This window comes from Suricata suricatta, chromosome 11 (assembly GCF_006229205.1).
Source record: "Suricata suricatta isolate VVHF042 chromosome 11, meerkat_22Aug2017_6uvM2_HiC, whole genome shotgun sequence".
In the NCBI taxonomy this organism is placed as follows: domain Eukaryota; kingdom Metazoa; phylum Chordata; class Mammalia; order Carnivora; family Herpestidae; genus Suricata; species Suricata suricatta.
The window spans coordinates 98216291-98229461 of record NC_043710.1 but is presented as its reverse complement, the minus strand read 5'-3'; positions in this window follow the sequence as shown (position 1 = coordinate 98229461).

Below are 13171 nucleotides of genomic sequence, written 5' to 3'. Positions count from 1 at the left end.
CCATAATGAATAATGCTTAAATGACTGGATTTGCTAAAACTCCATTTAGAATGTGGATCTAGATCAGTGAGTAAGATTAGCCTGTGATTTCCATTTGTCACACTTTGTATGTTTTATTATAAATGTTAAATTCATCTATTAAATGAATAGGAAACTATAAGCTTTGTTCTTTCCTCTGAAATGTTTTACAGAGAATTAGATTTATCTGTTTCATAAAAGTTTGCTAGAACTTTCCTGTAAAACCATTTGGGCTAGTAGAGTCTTTGTGAGAGGATTTTATACTTATTTAATTTATTCTTTGGTGATTGAGCCTATTTCTTTTTAAAAAGAACTTTTTAGCTTTATTAAATGAACATAGAACATTGTGTAAGCTTTAAGTGTACAATGATTTAATATATGCATATATTGCCAAATAATTACTACAATAAGGTTAGTTTAACGTATCCATCACTTCATATATTATCATTTGAGAAAGTAGGGGAATTGAAAACTTTTAGGCTTTACTTTAAGCAACTTCCAAGTACACAATACAGTATTGTTAACTAAAGTCATCATGCCACATATCAGAACCCCAGAACTTACCACATCTTATAGCTCCAAGTCTGTACCCTTAATCCATATCCTCCACCCCATTCCTGGCAGTGACCCATCTCTTCTCTTTTTAAGTCTTTTTTTAATTCTACATATAATTGAGATCATACAATACTTGTCTTTCTATGGCTGACTTATTTCCCTCAGCATGATGCCTCAAGTTACATCCATATTGTTGTAAATGTCAGTACTTCTTTCTTTTTTATGGCTGAATAATATTCATGTGTGTGTGTGTGTGTGTGTGTGTGTGTGTGTGTGTGAGATTTGCTCTATTCATCTGTTAATGGACAGGCTGTTTCCATATCTTGGCTATTGTAATAATGCTGAAATGAATAAGGAGGTGCAGCTAGCTCTTGAAAACAGTAATTTCCTTCCTTTCAGATATATGCAGAAGTGAAATTGGTAGAGGGTGTGTTATTTTTATTTTTAATTCAGTGAGAAACCTCCACACTTTTCCACAGTGGCTATACCAGTTTACATTTCCAACAGCAGTGCACCATGGTCACTTTTTCTCCACATCTTCACCAGCCCATGTTATCTTTTCAGCCTTTCTTGAATCACTCCTAAATTAGACTTTTCCTAGTAATTTGTCTCAATAGGCTTTTTTGGCATAAAGTTGTTTGCATTATAGTCTCATTTTTTTACACTGACTCATTTTCAGTTGTAACATCTGTACCTTTTACTCAATCTCAAAAGGGATTACACTATTTTATTAGTGTTTGCAAAGCATTTTTGGTTTTATATTTTTTGTTTATTTAGATGCACACACATTTTTCTACCATTCAACTTTCCTGATTCAATTGGAATTTTTAGCATTATGCAACAATATTTACAATATCTCAAATTGCCTTTTATCTTAAAGTCAGATATGTTGGAAGTTTATATTGATTCCCAGGCTTCTTTTAGTATTTAAGAGTGATATGATATTTCCATCCCTTTACTATCTGAGTTTCTTCATGAGTATTTATAAATAACATATAACGTAGATTATGAGGGGTAGGAAGGGTTAATGTCTCCTATTTAATCTTATGTTAATCAACATAAGACTCCTATTTTGTCTTGCGCTTTCTATTTGTTCTCCTTTTTATCCCATTTGAGTGTTTTGTTGCTTTCTTTATTCTTCTTAATCCATTCTTTTTTTCTGTTGCATTGAAAACTAGACACTCTCTATGTTTTTGTTGGTTATCATAGACACTCATCATACATTCCAATTTAATGTCTGGAGCTAAATCCTAAATCCCACCCCAAAACAATGTAAGAAAATATTTAACATCATATTCAAATCAACCTTCTTACATTTTACATGCATTTTTGGCCCAATGATTTTTTCTTTTCTTTTTCCAAATTTCATAATTTATATATTAATATTATTTAAAATTATTTGTTTGGGGTGCATGGATGACTCACTCAGTTAAGCATCTGACTCTTGATTACTGCTCAGGCCATGATCTCAGGGTTTCATGGGTTTGAGCCCTCATTGAACTCTGCACTTCAACAGTGCAGAAACTGGGATTCTCTTCCTCCCTCCCTCTCTCTGCACATCCCCCCCCCCAACACTTATGCTATCTGTATCTCTCTCAAAATAAATACATAAGCTTTAAAAATTTTTTGCTTGGATTTAAGTACATATTCATTGATTTTTTTCTTTGCTATTACTCCACTTCACTAGACCTTCCTTCTGAGGTCATTTATTTTCTGACAAATTCCTTGGCAGGTCCCTTGATGTAGACTTATTTATGGTAGCCTTGTTATATATGTGTGTGTGTGTGTATTTCAGCTGTAAATATATTTAGCCTGTCTTCCCCCTTGATTTTTTTCTAGGAACATAATTCTACACTGAAAGTTCTTTTCTCCTAGCCCTTCACATGTATTATTTTCTGCTCACTTTTATTGTTGCTACTGAGAAATCTGTTTTCACTCTAACTGTTAAACTTTTGTGGAATCTTGGAACTGTTTTGGTCAGGATAGATGGGTGGCGGAGATGGGTATCATTCCAAGTTAAGGGAATGAGAAAGGTCTTGTAGTAGTTTTCCATTCCTTTCTTCCCCTTCCAAAGCAAACATAGACTTTGGGTGGAGATGTCAGAGTATGTGTCAAGATCAAGATAGTTTAGATTGTGGATTCACTGGATGAAGAACAGAAGACTATAATCACTTTGACTAATGGCCAACTTTTGTCATATTAAGCCACTATGATGTGGGGCTTGCTTCACCACAGGATAGGAGAGACTAACACACGGTATTTGTGAAAATGTTGTCTTTCTTCTCTTCTCTCCACATTGTACTTCTGGGAATTCAGTGAAGCACACATTAAAACTCCTCTTCTAGGGCGCCTGGGTGGCCCAGTCACTTGAGCATCCAACTTTCACTCCGGTCATGATCTCGCAGTTTTAAGTTGGAGCCCCAGGTCTGTCTCTGCGCTGACAGCTCAGAGCCTGGACCCTGCTTCAGATTTTGCATCCCCCTCTCTCTCTGCCCCTCCCCTGCTCATGTTCTATCAAAAATAAATAAAAATTAAAAATAATTTTTTAAAAGTCTCCTATCCTCCATGTGTCTCAATTTCTCTGTCATGGTTTTCATCTCATCCTTCTGTGTTGCATTTTGTACTAGTTTCAGCACATCTATTTCTCAGTTTGCTAATTTCCCCCCAGTGGTATCTAATCTAACACATTTAGTTTATTATATTTTTTATGATAAAAGTTCTATTTTGTATTTTTCCGACATGTTAACTGTAAGTTTTGATCATTTCTTTTCACTCTTTTCATATACTTTTTTCTGAAAAGCTTTTATTTCTATCTGAAAATTTTTTAATTCTTTGGAGATAAAATATTGTTTTTTTTTCCCTGGGGCTTTTGTTCATGACAGTTTATTTCCTTGCGTGTGTGATGATGATTTGGAAGCCACAGATCTTAATCTATGGAAAATCCACACGATTAAAGTTATGATACTTTCTTCCAGGGGAGATTTACTTTTGTTTCCTTTTGGAGCCTGGTCTTGCTATAGACTGGCACTATTTTATTACCCTTCTGAGTCCATTTCTGGAGACTCAGGTTCAGTTTGCTCTTTGTAACTAATCCAATGCTTAGGGTCTTGGTTAGAAGCTATCAGCTGCTTGCCTTCAGGGAAAACCTGATTCAGAGGTTACTGCTCATTAGGCATCACCATCCCACCCCTGTCCCCATTTTGTCTGCTAGCTCCTTTGCAGTCTCCCTTACATCTTCAGTCTAGCAAAACAATAAAATATATTTTATGCTACATGTAGGTGTTTTGTAGCAGGTGGGTTCTTGGCAAATCCAATTTGTCATTCATCCAGTTCCTATTACCACTGGTAAAAGTCAGAAAGACATCAATTTAGGAAGGTTTTAGCTAGATCCTAACAAACTCTGAGGAGGCTGACAAAGAAATTCAAAGTATCATGTTTTAATGGACAATATGCGAGTTTTAAAGTCAGATAAACATCCTAAATCTTTGAGCTGTGACTTTGGGCAAATTACCAATAGTCCACAAGCCATAATTTTCTCACTGTACATAGAAATAATAAAAGAAATCTTGTGTTATGGTGAGTACATATGTATATGTGTATATGGAGAGAGAGAGAGAATGTGCATCTGACATATAGACAATAAGTGGTAGATACTTTTATTCATGGTACATATTTTTCCCTGTATGTTGTATATGATTGGGTTATCTAACCTATTAGTCTGTTGGAATTTTGTAAGAGTAAATGAGAATATAGTATGCAGAAAACTGTTTTCCTTTACCTGCTATATTGAATGAGAGATTAATTTTGCACTCTAATTCTGCATGTCTATATACATCATAAATCTGGGACTTGTATATTGTTTAAAATGATAGTAATATCAAAATATGAAAATCTCTAATATAATCTATTATGTTAACCATCCTTGTACCTATTTTTTTTCTTCTCAGTAACTTGAATAACAAATAACTAAGCACTCTTATTAGTATTCAAGTAACAAAGTAATTTTTCTCCTCCTGATAAATAAAGGAAAGGGACTGAATGTGGTTATGAATTCAAGATATTCACATTGCAGTCATGTATTCTGTTGCAGGCTTAATCAAAATTCAACATGACAATACTGACAGAAATAGTCCATAGAATAGGCTAATGTTGCAGAGGAACTATAACACTGACCTCAAAAAATGTGATTCAGATTATCTGACAAAGTAGCTACGTTTGTCAAAGGTAAGACTATAAATTCAAGTAACAGAAAGGCTTTGCAAAAATCTTTCTTTTTCGTCTTCCTTGACTTTGCATGTATAGCAATATAGCAGGGATGCAGGGTGGTGATTTCTGTTAACTGTGCCAACGCCATAAAAATCACAGTATAATAAAACCAAATTAGACTTATGAAAACTGTTTAGACAAATTTTCTGCCATAATCATGGTTTTCATGATTGCCAGACTTTCTGTGTTGTTTATTGTTGGGGCCCAGTAGGCAATAATAACCCTCACACAATGTTTTTCCTCTTGGGCCGCACATGTGGCTTCTGCTCATCCTGATTTACTTTATTTTCTGGCTCTTTGTCTACTGTAGGGAGTGAACATAATCCTCTCCCAAAAGATTTGCTTAAGGCTGTAGGGAGTAAACATAAATCTCTCCTAAAAGATTTGCTTAAGGATAAGCATCCCACCCTTGAATAACTAATGAAGGGCCTTGAGGAATGTATATCTCCTCATAGAATTCTTCAGACTTATCATATGTTTAAAACCAGAATATTATTAGGGGATTCTTTTTGCAATGACCTAAACGTGTTACTTACTGATAAGAATGATGTAATCACCCAGGGTATATAAGACCCTGGCTATCTCAATAAACGTGTCCTTTCTACCAACCACCATCCACGCTGTCTGTCTTGTCTTGTTCATCTTGTCCATCTTCTTTCTTAGAGATATTTTCGCTGACACCAACCCCCTACTCGGGACCTTTCAACTGTGGTGCGTGGGCTGGTCCCCCACATACAAAGTGGTGCCTGAACAGGGACCCAAGTAGAAGGCAAATCGAAGGGAAGGTAAGTGAAGTTTTCTCTGAAATAAGGGAAGGTATGTGGAATATTCTCTGAAATAAGGGAAGGTATGTGGAATATTCTCTGAAATAGTTCCACAGGTTTCGGGTTGGTTAGGATCTCACCCAGGGTGCTGCAGACCCCTCTATGACTAGATAGAGAACAGGGAGTGGGGAACGGGAAAAGATTGCCCAGATAAGTGCTTTCCTTATACAGACAGAAAATAAAGTAAATCATAGGATGAGCAGAAGCCACATGTGCGGCCCAAGAGGCAAAACATTTTGTGAGGGTTATTATTGCCTACTGGGCCCCAACAGTTTATATTAAATAGCAAGATCAGACTAGTAAAAAGTAAGATCGACGATGATGAAAATAGTTAACATGCATTATTTACCTACCTTATTTCATTTAATGTCCACAATACCTATAAAGTAGATACTATCAAATTCTCTTATCTACATATGAAAAAAGAGGTTCAGAGAATGTTAATGGCAGAAATGATAAGTGGTAAAAATAAAAAAAAGGAAACAAGTGGCCCCTAAAAGTATTTTGCTAGGCAACCTCACTACCATGCTGTACACCTTGCTTCTGATCTCCAGTTCCTACTCTACCTCCTCAGAATCTTGGCATTTTTGTTATGTAATTTGAATGGATGTTCAAATAGAATTCTTACCAAATAACTCAGATATGACTGGGGCACTGAGTTTATTGAATAACAAAATCAAGATTATTATCAAACATTTTAGCAGGCTGAAGTAATAGACTAAATATCATATGATAAAAGACAGAACTTTGGTCAAAAAACAATTACAAAACTAAGAAATAATAGACATGCGGTTAGCAGCAACCTTCCTGATTAAGCACTTGTATATATCTTAGTTTAAGACAGTTGACAATGTTGATCATAAAGAGATAGGTAGAAGAAATACCTGGAAAGAACTCCTGTTCCTCCAAAGAGCCAGGAAGGAAGCACGATTGAATATTTGAAAATACTCTGAAGAAGCTTTGCAAAGGAGAAGACTCAGGGTAGGAGTATGTGTTGCATGAACTTGAGCACAGTCAGAAAAGAAGCTTGCTCTGACAAGTGTTTACACTTCAGATGAGTCTGGAGATGGACATGTAGGATGTCGTCAAAAGCATCCTAGGGCATCATGTTTACAGTTGTGGCTACAGAACTAGAAGGAAGCTGGGGAAGACAGGGCATAAGATTGGATTTGCTTAATACATGACTGCACACGCGAGTTGAATAAAATGTTAAGTATGACATTGGTCCTCTGTCCTGACTGATCCCGGGGTTCCAAGTGTACCATTCTTCCAGGATCACTTTCATTTAAGAGTCAAATATGATGTCTGAAGCTCCCATTTTGCCTAAATATAGAGAATTCAGTCTTCTGTCACTTGTCACATTGCCGAGAGAACCAATGCTTACTCCAGCTGATGCTTCCTGCCTCGTTATCAGGCAGGATAGCGGTGCAGTTATAAGCATGGGCTGGAGGCTCAGACCAGCTAATTTAAGTACTGAACCTGCCACTAACTGAATCGTCTTGGAAAGGTTTTTATCTGTGTCTTACCCTCAGTTAGGAGATGGTGATATCTAATTGTGCCTACTTCACTGGGCTGTTCATTCAGTTCATCCACAGTCAGTATCCATCACCCACAAGGGCTCATTGCATCAAATTCCCAAATACCCTGTCTCCTGGGAGGAGAATGATTAAAATCATAACAATATTCCCACCTAAAAATGATGACCTCTTCCTTTGTTGTGAGGAGAAATTTTGCTCTTGTATGTCTCAGTGTGAGACTTATACTGGCAAAAAAATAAAGGCCAATTCAGTGTTATCTCAGGAAAGAAACAAAAAAACTGACTTCTCCATAACTTCTCTCCTTCCTCCCTTTTTTTCCTCTCTCTCTCACACACACAAGCACATACACACACACACACCTCATAACTTCTAGACTATAAAATGCTTACTGACAGGCTTTCTTTGTTCATGTTTATTCATTCTTGAGAGAAGGAGAGAGAGAGACAGAGACACAGTGTGAGCAGGGGAGGAGCAGAGAGCAAGGAAGACACAGAATCTAAAGCAGGCTCCAGGCTCTGAGCTGTCAGCACAGAGCCCAATGTGGGGCTCGAACTCACAAACTGAGCCAAAGTCAGACACTTGAGCAACTAAACCACCCTGGTGCCCTCTTACTGGTAGGCTTTCTTAATATTTCATTGTTCCCCATTACACTATTTATTGTGTTGAGAACCAGCCCAATTGGAAGCAAAGCGTGTTTGCTAGACATGTGAGAATTATGGATAGTTTGGGATATGTGGAATTTCAAGAGCTACTAGTACTGCTTTACAAAATTATTCAAGAGGTATTTAAATTGGAAATGCAAGAGTTCTTATTTTTTTAAATAGCCCCATAAACTATATTAGAAATTGATCCCAAGACACAAAGTACATAGTGAGTGAATAAACATAGCACACATAGTAAGTGAATGCTAGCTGAGTGGTTTGAAATTAAGAATTTTGGGTCTCAAATGACTAAGCATTATTGGGAAAACCAAACACAGCTATGTGGAATTAATCCAAGACAATTATATTCACTCCTCAGGTTATAAGTCATCAACAGTCCCCAGTTATTTGCTTAAAAATCTGAATTCAGAGTCCAGCATTCAAGGTTCTCAGAATTGGGCATTCCTTCCTTTGTCCATTACTTATTTTCTTCAATATTCTAAGGTCCAACTGATCCGAAAATCTCATACCTCCATTGTCACTCTCGGCGTTCCAATTCTTTCCCAAATCTAGAAAGATTGATCTCCTCACAACTCCAAACATTCAGGTCCACTCCATTAATCAAGGCCATATTTTCCAAAAGATCTTCTTGCTGATTTAAAATGAATTAGCTTCTTTGTCCTTCTTCTGAACTTAGCTTGTACCTATATATGGCACAATCCCATCTTTCTGTGGGCCACCAAAATTGGTGACATAAATCTTTCATGATCACAAATAGCTGTATCTCTCCAAGAATAAGAAATCATTTCTAGGGGTGCCTGGATCAGTTGGTTAGGCACCTGACCTAGGCTCAGGTCATGATCTTAGGTCATGAGAACCTTCATGGGTTCAAGTCCAGCATCAGGCTCTGTGCTGACAGCTCAGAGCCTGGAGTCTGCTTCAGATTATGTCTCCCTCTCTCTCTGTCCCTCCCCTGCTTGCACTCTGTCTCTGCCTCAAAAATAAATAAACATTAAAAAATTAAAAAAAAAGAAATCATGTCTGATTCCCCCAGAGTTTCTATCATGCAGTAGATACCTAATCTATGTTTTTTAAATGAATAGAACTTGGCCTGTTGTTCAGCCCAAATACAATAATATTAGTACCCATCACCCATCTAGTCCTCTCTCGCCCATCTTCCTTTGTCAATCCTCAGTTTGTTCTCTATCATTAAGAGTTTCTTGTGGTTTATTTCCCTCTCTTCTCTTTTCTTCTCACTTCCCATACATTCATCTGTTTTGTTTCTTAAATTTCACATGAGTGAAATTGTATGGTACTTGTCTTTCTCTGCTTGACTTATTTCACTTAGCGTAATACATTCTAGCTCCATCCATGTCATTGCAAAATTGCAAGATTTCATTCATCTTGATAGCTGAGTAACTTTCCTGTGTGTGTGTGTGTGTGTGTGTGTGTGTGTGTGTGTGTACACATACCACATCTTCTTTACCCATTCATCAGCCAAAGGCCATTTGGGCTTTCTTCATAGTTTGGCTATTGTTGATAATGCTTCTATAAATATTGGGGTGCCTGCAGCCTTTTAAATCTGTATTTTTATGTCCTTAGGGTAAATACCTAATAATGGAATTGCTGGATCATAGGGTTGTTATACTTTTAGTTTCCTGAGGAGCCTCCATACTGTTCCAAGTGTAGCTGCACCAGTTTTCATTCCCACACATAATGCAAGAGGATTCCCCTTTCTCTGCATCCTTGCCAACACCTGTTGTTTCTCAAGTTGTTAATTTTAGCCATTCTGACTGGTGTGAGGTGGTATCCTGTTGCAGTTTTGATTTTTATTTCTCTGATAATGAGTGATGAGCATTTTTTTTCATGTGTCTGTTAGCCATCTGGATGTCTTCTTTGGAAAGTGTCTATTCATGTCTTCTTCCCATTTCTTTACTGGATTATTTGCTTTTTGGTGTTGAGTTTGAAAAGTTCTTTATAGATTTTGTATACTAAATATTTATGTAGTTTGCAATTATCTTCTCCCATTCCATAGGCTGCCTTTTAGTTTTGTTGATTGTTTCCTTCACTGTGCAGAAACTTTTTATCTTGATGAAGTTCCAATAGTTCATGTTTGCTTTTGTTCCCCTTGCCTTTCTTGATGTGTTAAGAAGTTGCTCTGGCTGAGGTCAAAGAAGGTGCTTCCAGTATTCTCCTCTAGGATTTTGATGGTTTCATATCTCACATTTAGGTCTTTCACCCATTTGGATTTTATTTTTGTGTATGGTAAAAGGAAGTGGTCCAGTTTCATTCTGTATGTTGCCATCCAGTTTTCCCAGCACCATTTTTGAAGAGATTTTTGTCCATTGGATATTATTTCTTGCTTTGTTGAAGATGAGTTGACCATATAGTTGTGGGTCCATTTCTTTGTTTTTTATTTTGTTCCACTGATCTACGTGTCTGTTTTTATGCCAGTACCATACGGCATGGATGACTACAGCTTTGTAAGAGAGCCTGAAGTCTGGAACCTGGAGCCTCCAGGGTTTTCCCCCTCTTTTTCAGGGTTGCTTTGCTTATTCAGGATCTTTTGAGATTCCATATCAATCCTTGGATTGTTTGTTCTAGTTCTGAGGAAAATTCTTGTGGTATTTTGATAGGGAGTGCATTAAATGCATAGATTGCATTGGATAGTGTAGACATTTTAAAATGTTTGTTCTAATCCATGGGCATGGAATAACTTTCCATTTCTTGTGTCCTCTTCAATTTCTTTCATAAGTGTTTTATAGTTTTTCAGAGTAATGATCTTTTACCTCTTTGGTTAAGTTTGTTCCTAGGTATCGTACCATTTTTGGTGCAATTGCAAATGGGATGGATTTCTTGATTTCTTTTTCTACTGCTTCATTATTGGTGTATAGAAATGCAACAGATTTCTGCATGTTGATTTTATATCCTAGAACTTTGTTGAATTCATGAATTAGTTCTAGCAAATTATTGTTGGAGTCTTTGGGGTTTTCTACATAGATTATCATGTTTGCAAATAATGAAAATTGGACTTCTTCCTTGCTTCTTACTCCTTGCATGCCTTTTATTTCTTTCTGCTGTCCAGTTGTTGGGACTAAGACTTCCAGTACTATTCTGAATATTAACAGTGAGAAGGAACATGCCTGTCATGTTTCTGACCACAGAGCAAAAGGCTCTCTGTTTTTCCCCATTGAGGATGATATTAGCTCTGGGTCTTTCATGTATGACTTTTATGAATTTTGAGCTATGTTCCATCAAGAATGGTTGCTATATTTTGTCAAATGCTCTTTCTGAATCTACTGACAGGATCATATGGTTAACTTTTTTTTTTTTTTAATTTGTGTGGTGTTATCACATTGATTGATATAAGTCACTATTTGCCACCACACAAAGTTATTACAATATCGTTGTTCATATTCTCTATGCTGTATATTATATCCCCATGATTTATTTTACAACTGAAAGTATGTACCTTCTACTCCCCTTCACCTACTTCGTCTGCCCCCCCAACACTGCCCACTGTGGTAACCAGCAGTTTGCTTCCCATATCTCTGAGTACTTCTATATTTTGTTTCTTTATTTTGAAAGGTTTTTAAATTCCCAACTCATAACTCATACTACATGAGCACAAGCTTCAGACATGTCCATTGGTCAAATATACATATACACACACAAAACCATCAAACAAATGGAGTGATATCTAGTCAAATATTGAAAAACTGTAATAGAGATATTGAATTTTACTCCAGATATTCCAACATTTACAATGATGCTAGCAGTTTCTTCCTGCACAAAACACACACACATGCGTGCATGTGCAAACCCAACACCAAGAAATTGCAAATAGGAAAAAAATATGAAAATTATTTTAATAAAAGCAAAGCTATCATGGAAATGTGAGGGGACTTGAATCATGAGTTATTTCCTTATTTTCTACATTCTTTCTCCTTTAGTTCTCCAAGTTGTTTTCTGTTCATGAACAGCCACTAGAGCTCTAAACACTATTTACCATTTCTGTGCTTTCCTCTTAAATTAAATTTTCTTTTTAAAAAATGTGAACAATATTCATAATTATTTAAAATTTATATATATTGAAAACAATAGTTTTATGAAATTGAATAAAAACTATTCCAAGAATATTTGACATGACCATTAACACCAAAAAGTACCTTTCAGTGATTTTAAAGCATTTAGTGATATATAAAAACTATAAATTTAATAACTATAATTTATTGATAAAAGAACCAAGACAAAAGGGAAGTAAAACAAAATTTATGATCCACTGCAATATTGCTGCTAGTTGACCTGTCACAGGTGAATAGTGATGTCATGATGTATAACCTTACTGCTTCTGGCAGATCCAAGGGAAGCTTACATAAAAAGGCATGATTTATGGGGGCAAAAACTTTTCACCCCATGTAAAGGCATTTAAATGCTGCTTGATGGTTTCTGTGTCACTTACAACATTATATATCAAGCTCAAAGACACTGCTGGCTACTACAGTCATGGATTTCAGTATGTTCCCCATTCTATTAAACTATGTGAACAATGCAAAAGAGAAGATGGATGGAGAGGAAAGGACACAATGCTGCATTGTCTTGGATTTAACTTTAAAAACAATAATCCACTGATGAAAGCAACAGTGTGCAGTTGTGTGAACACATAGATTATCTTCCAGTCACAGCCTGTGCTAATGACAAAGCAGTTGTTCTGATCAATCCAAAGTGAATCTAGTATGAGGTATAAGCTGCTGAAATTCTGCAATTTATCCTGTCACTGTGAACAGTACCCTCACAGCATGGTTACACACACACACACACACACACACACACACACACACACTGCTCCAGAGCCAAGACAGAAATTAAAGGCAACACCATCTCTAACTGGCAGGCTGGGACTTAGGTGACACCAGGCAGAAAATATCTGGTACATAGTATGTTGCCTTTTGTTACATGAATTTCCTCTCAATAATACCTATCAAAAATTTAAATTGAGGAAGGCAAGATGTAAGGGGTTAAATTCCACCCCCTGAAGAGATTATCAACCCCCTACAGTATAGCAGAGATGGAATTGGTCAATTCTGTTCTATAAAATTCACAACTGCATGGCCCTGAGAGGTACTGTAATGTATTAAGTGGGACTCCAGGGCCTCAGGTCCTGTCTTTTGGGTTCTCCATCCATCAGTTCCAAAAATTTCCACAGTTCTTCAATAAACTTTGACCTCCTGGCATGATAATGTTTAGAGGGAAATATTGATAAATTTGTGCTATGATTTAATCTTTTGGCACTTGACCAAAGAAGTTACCAGGCAGGAGGTGTGATTCA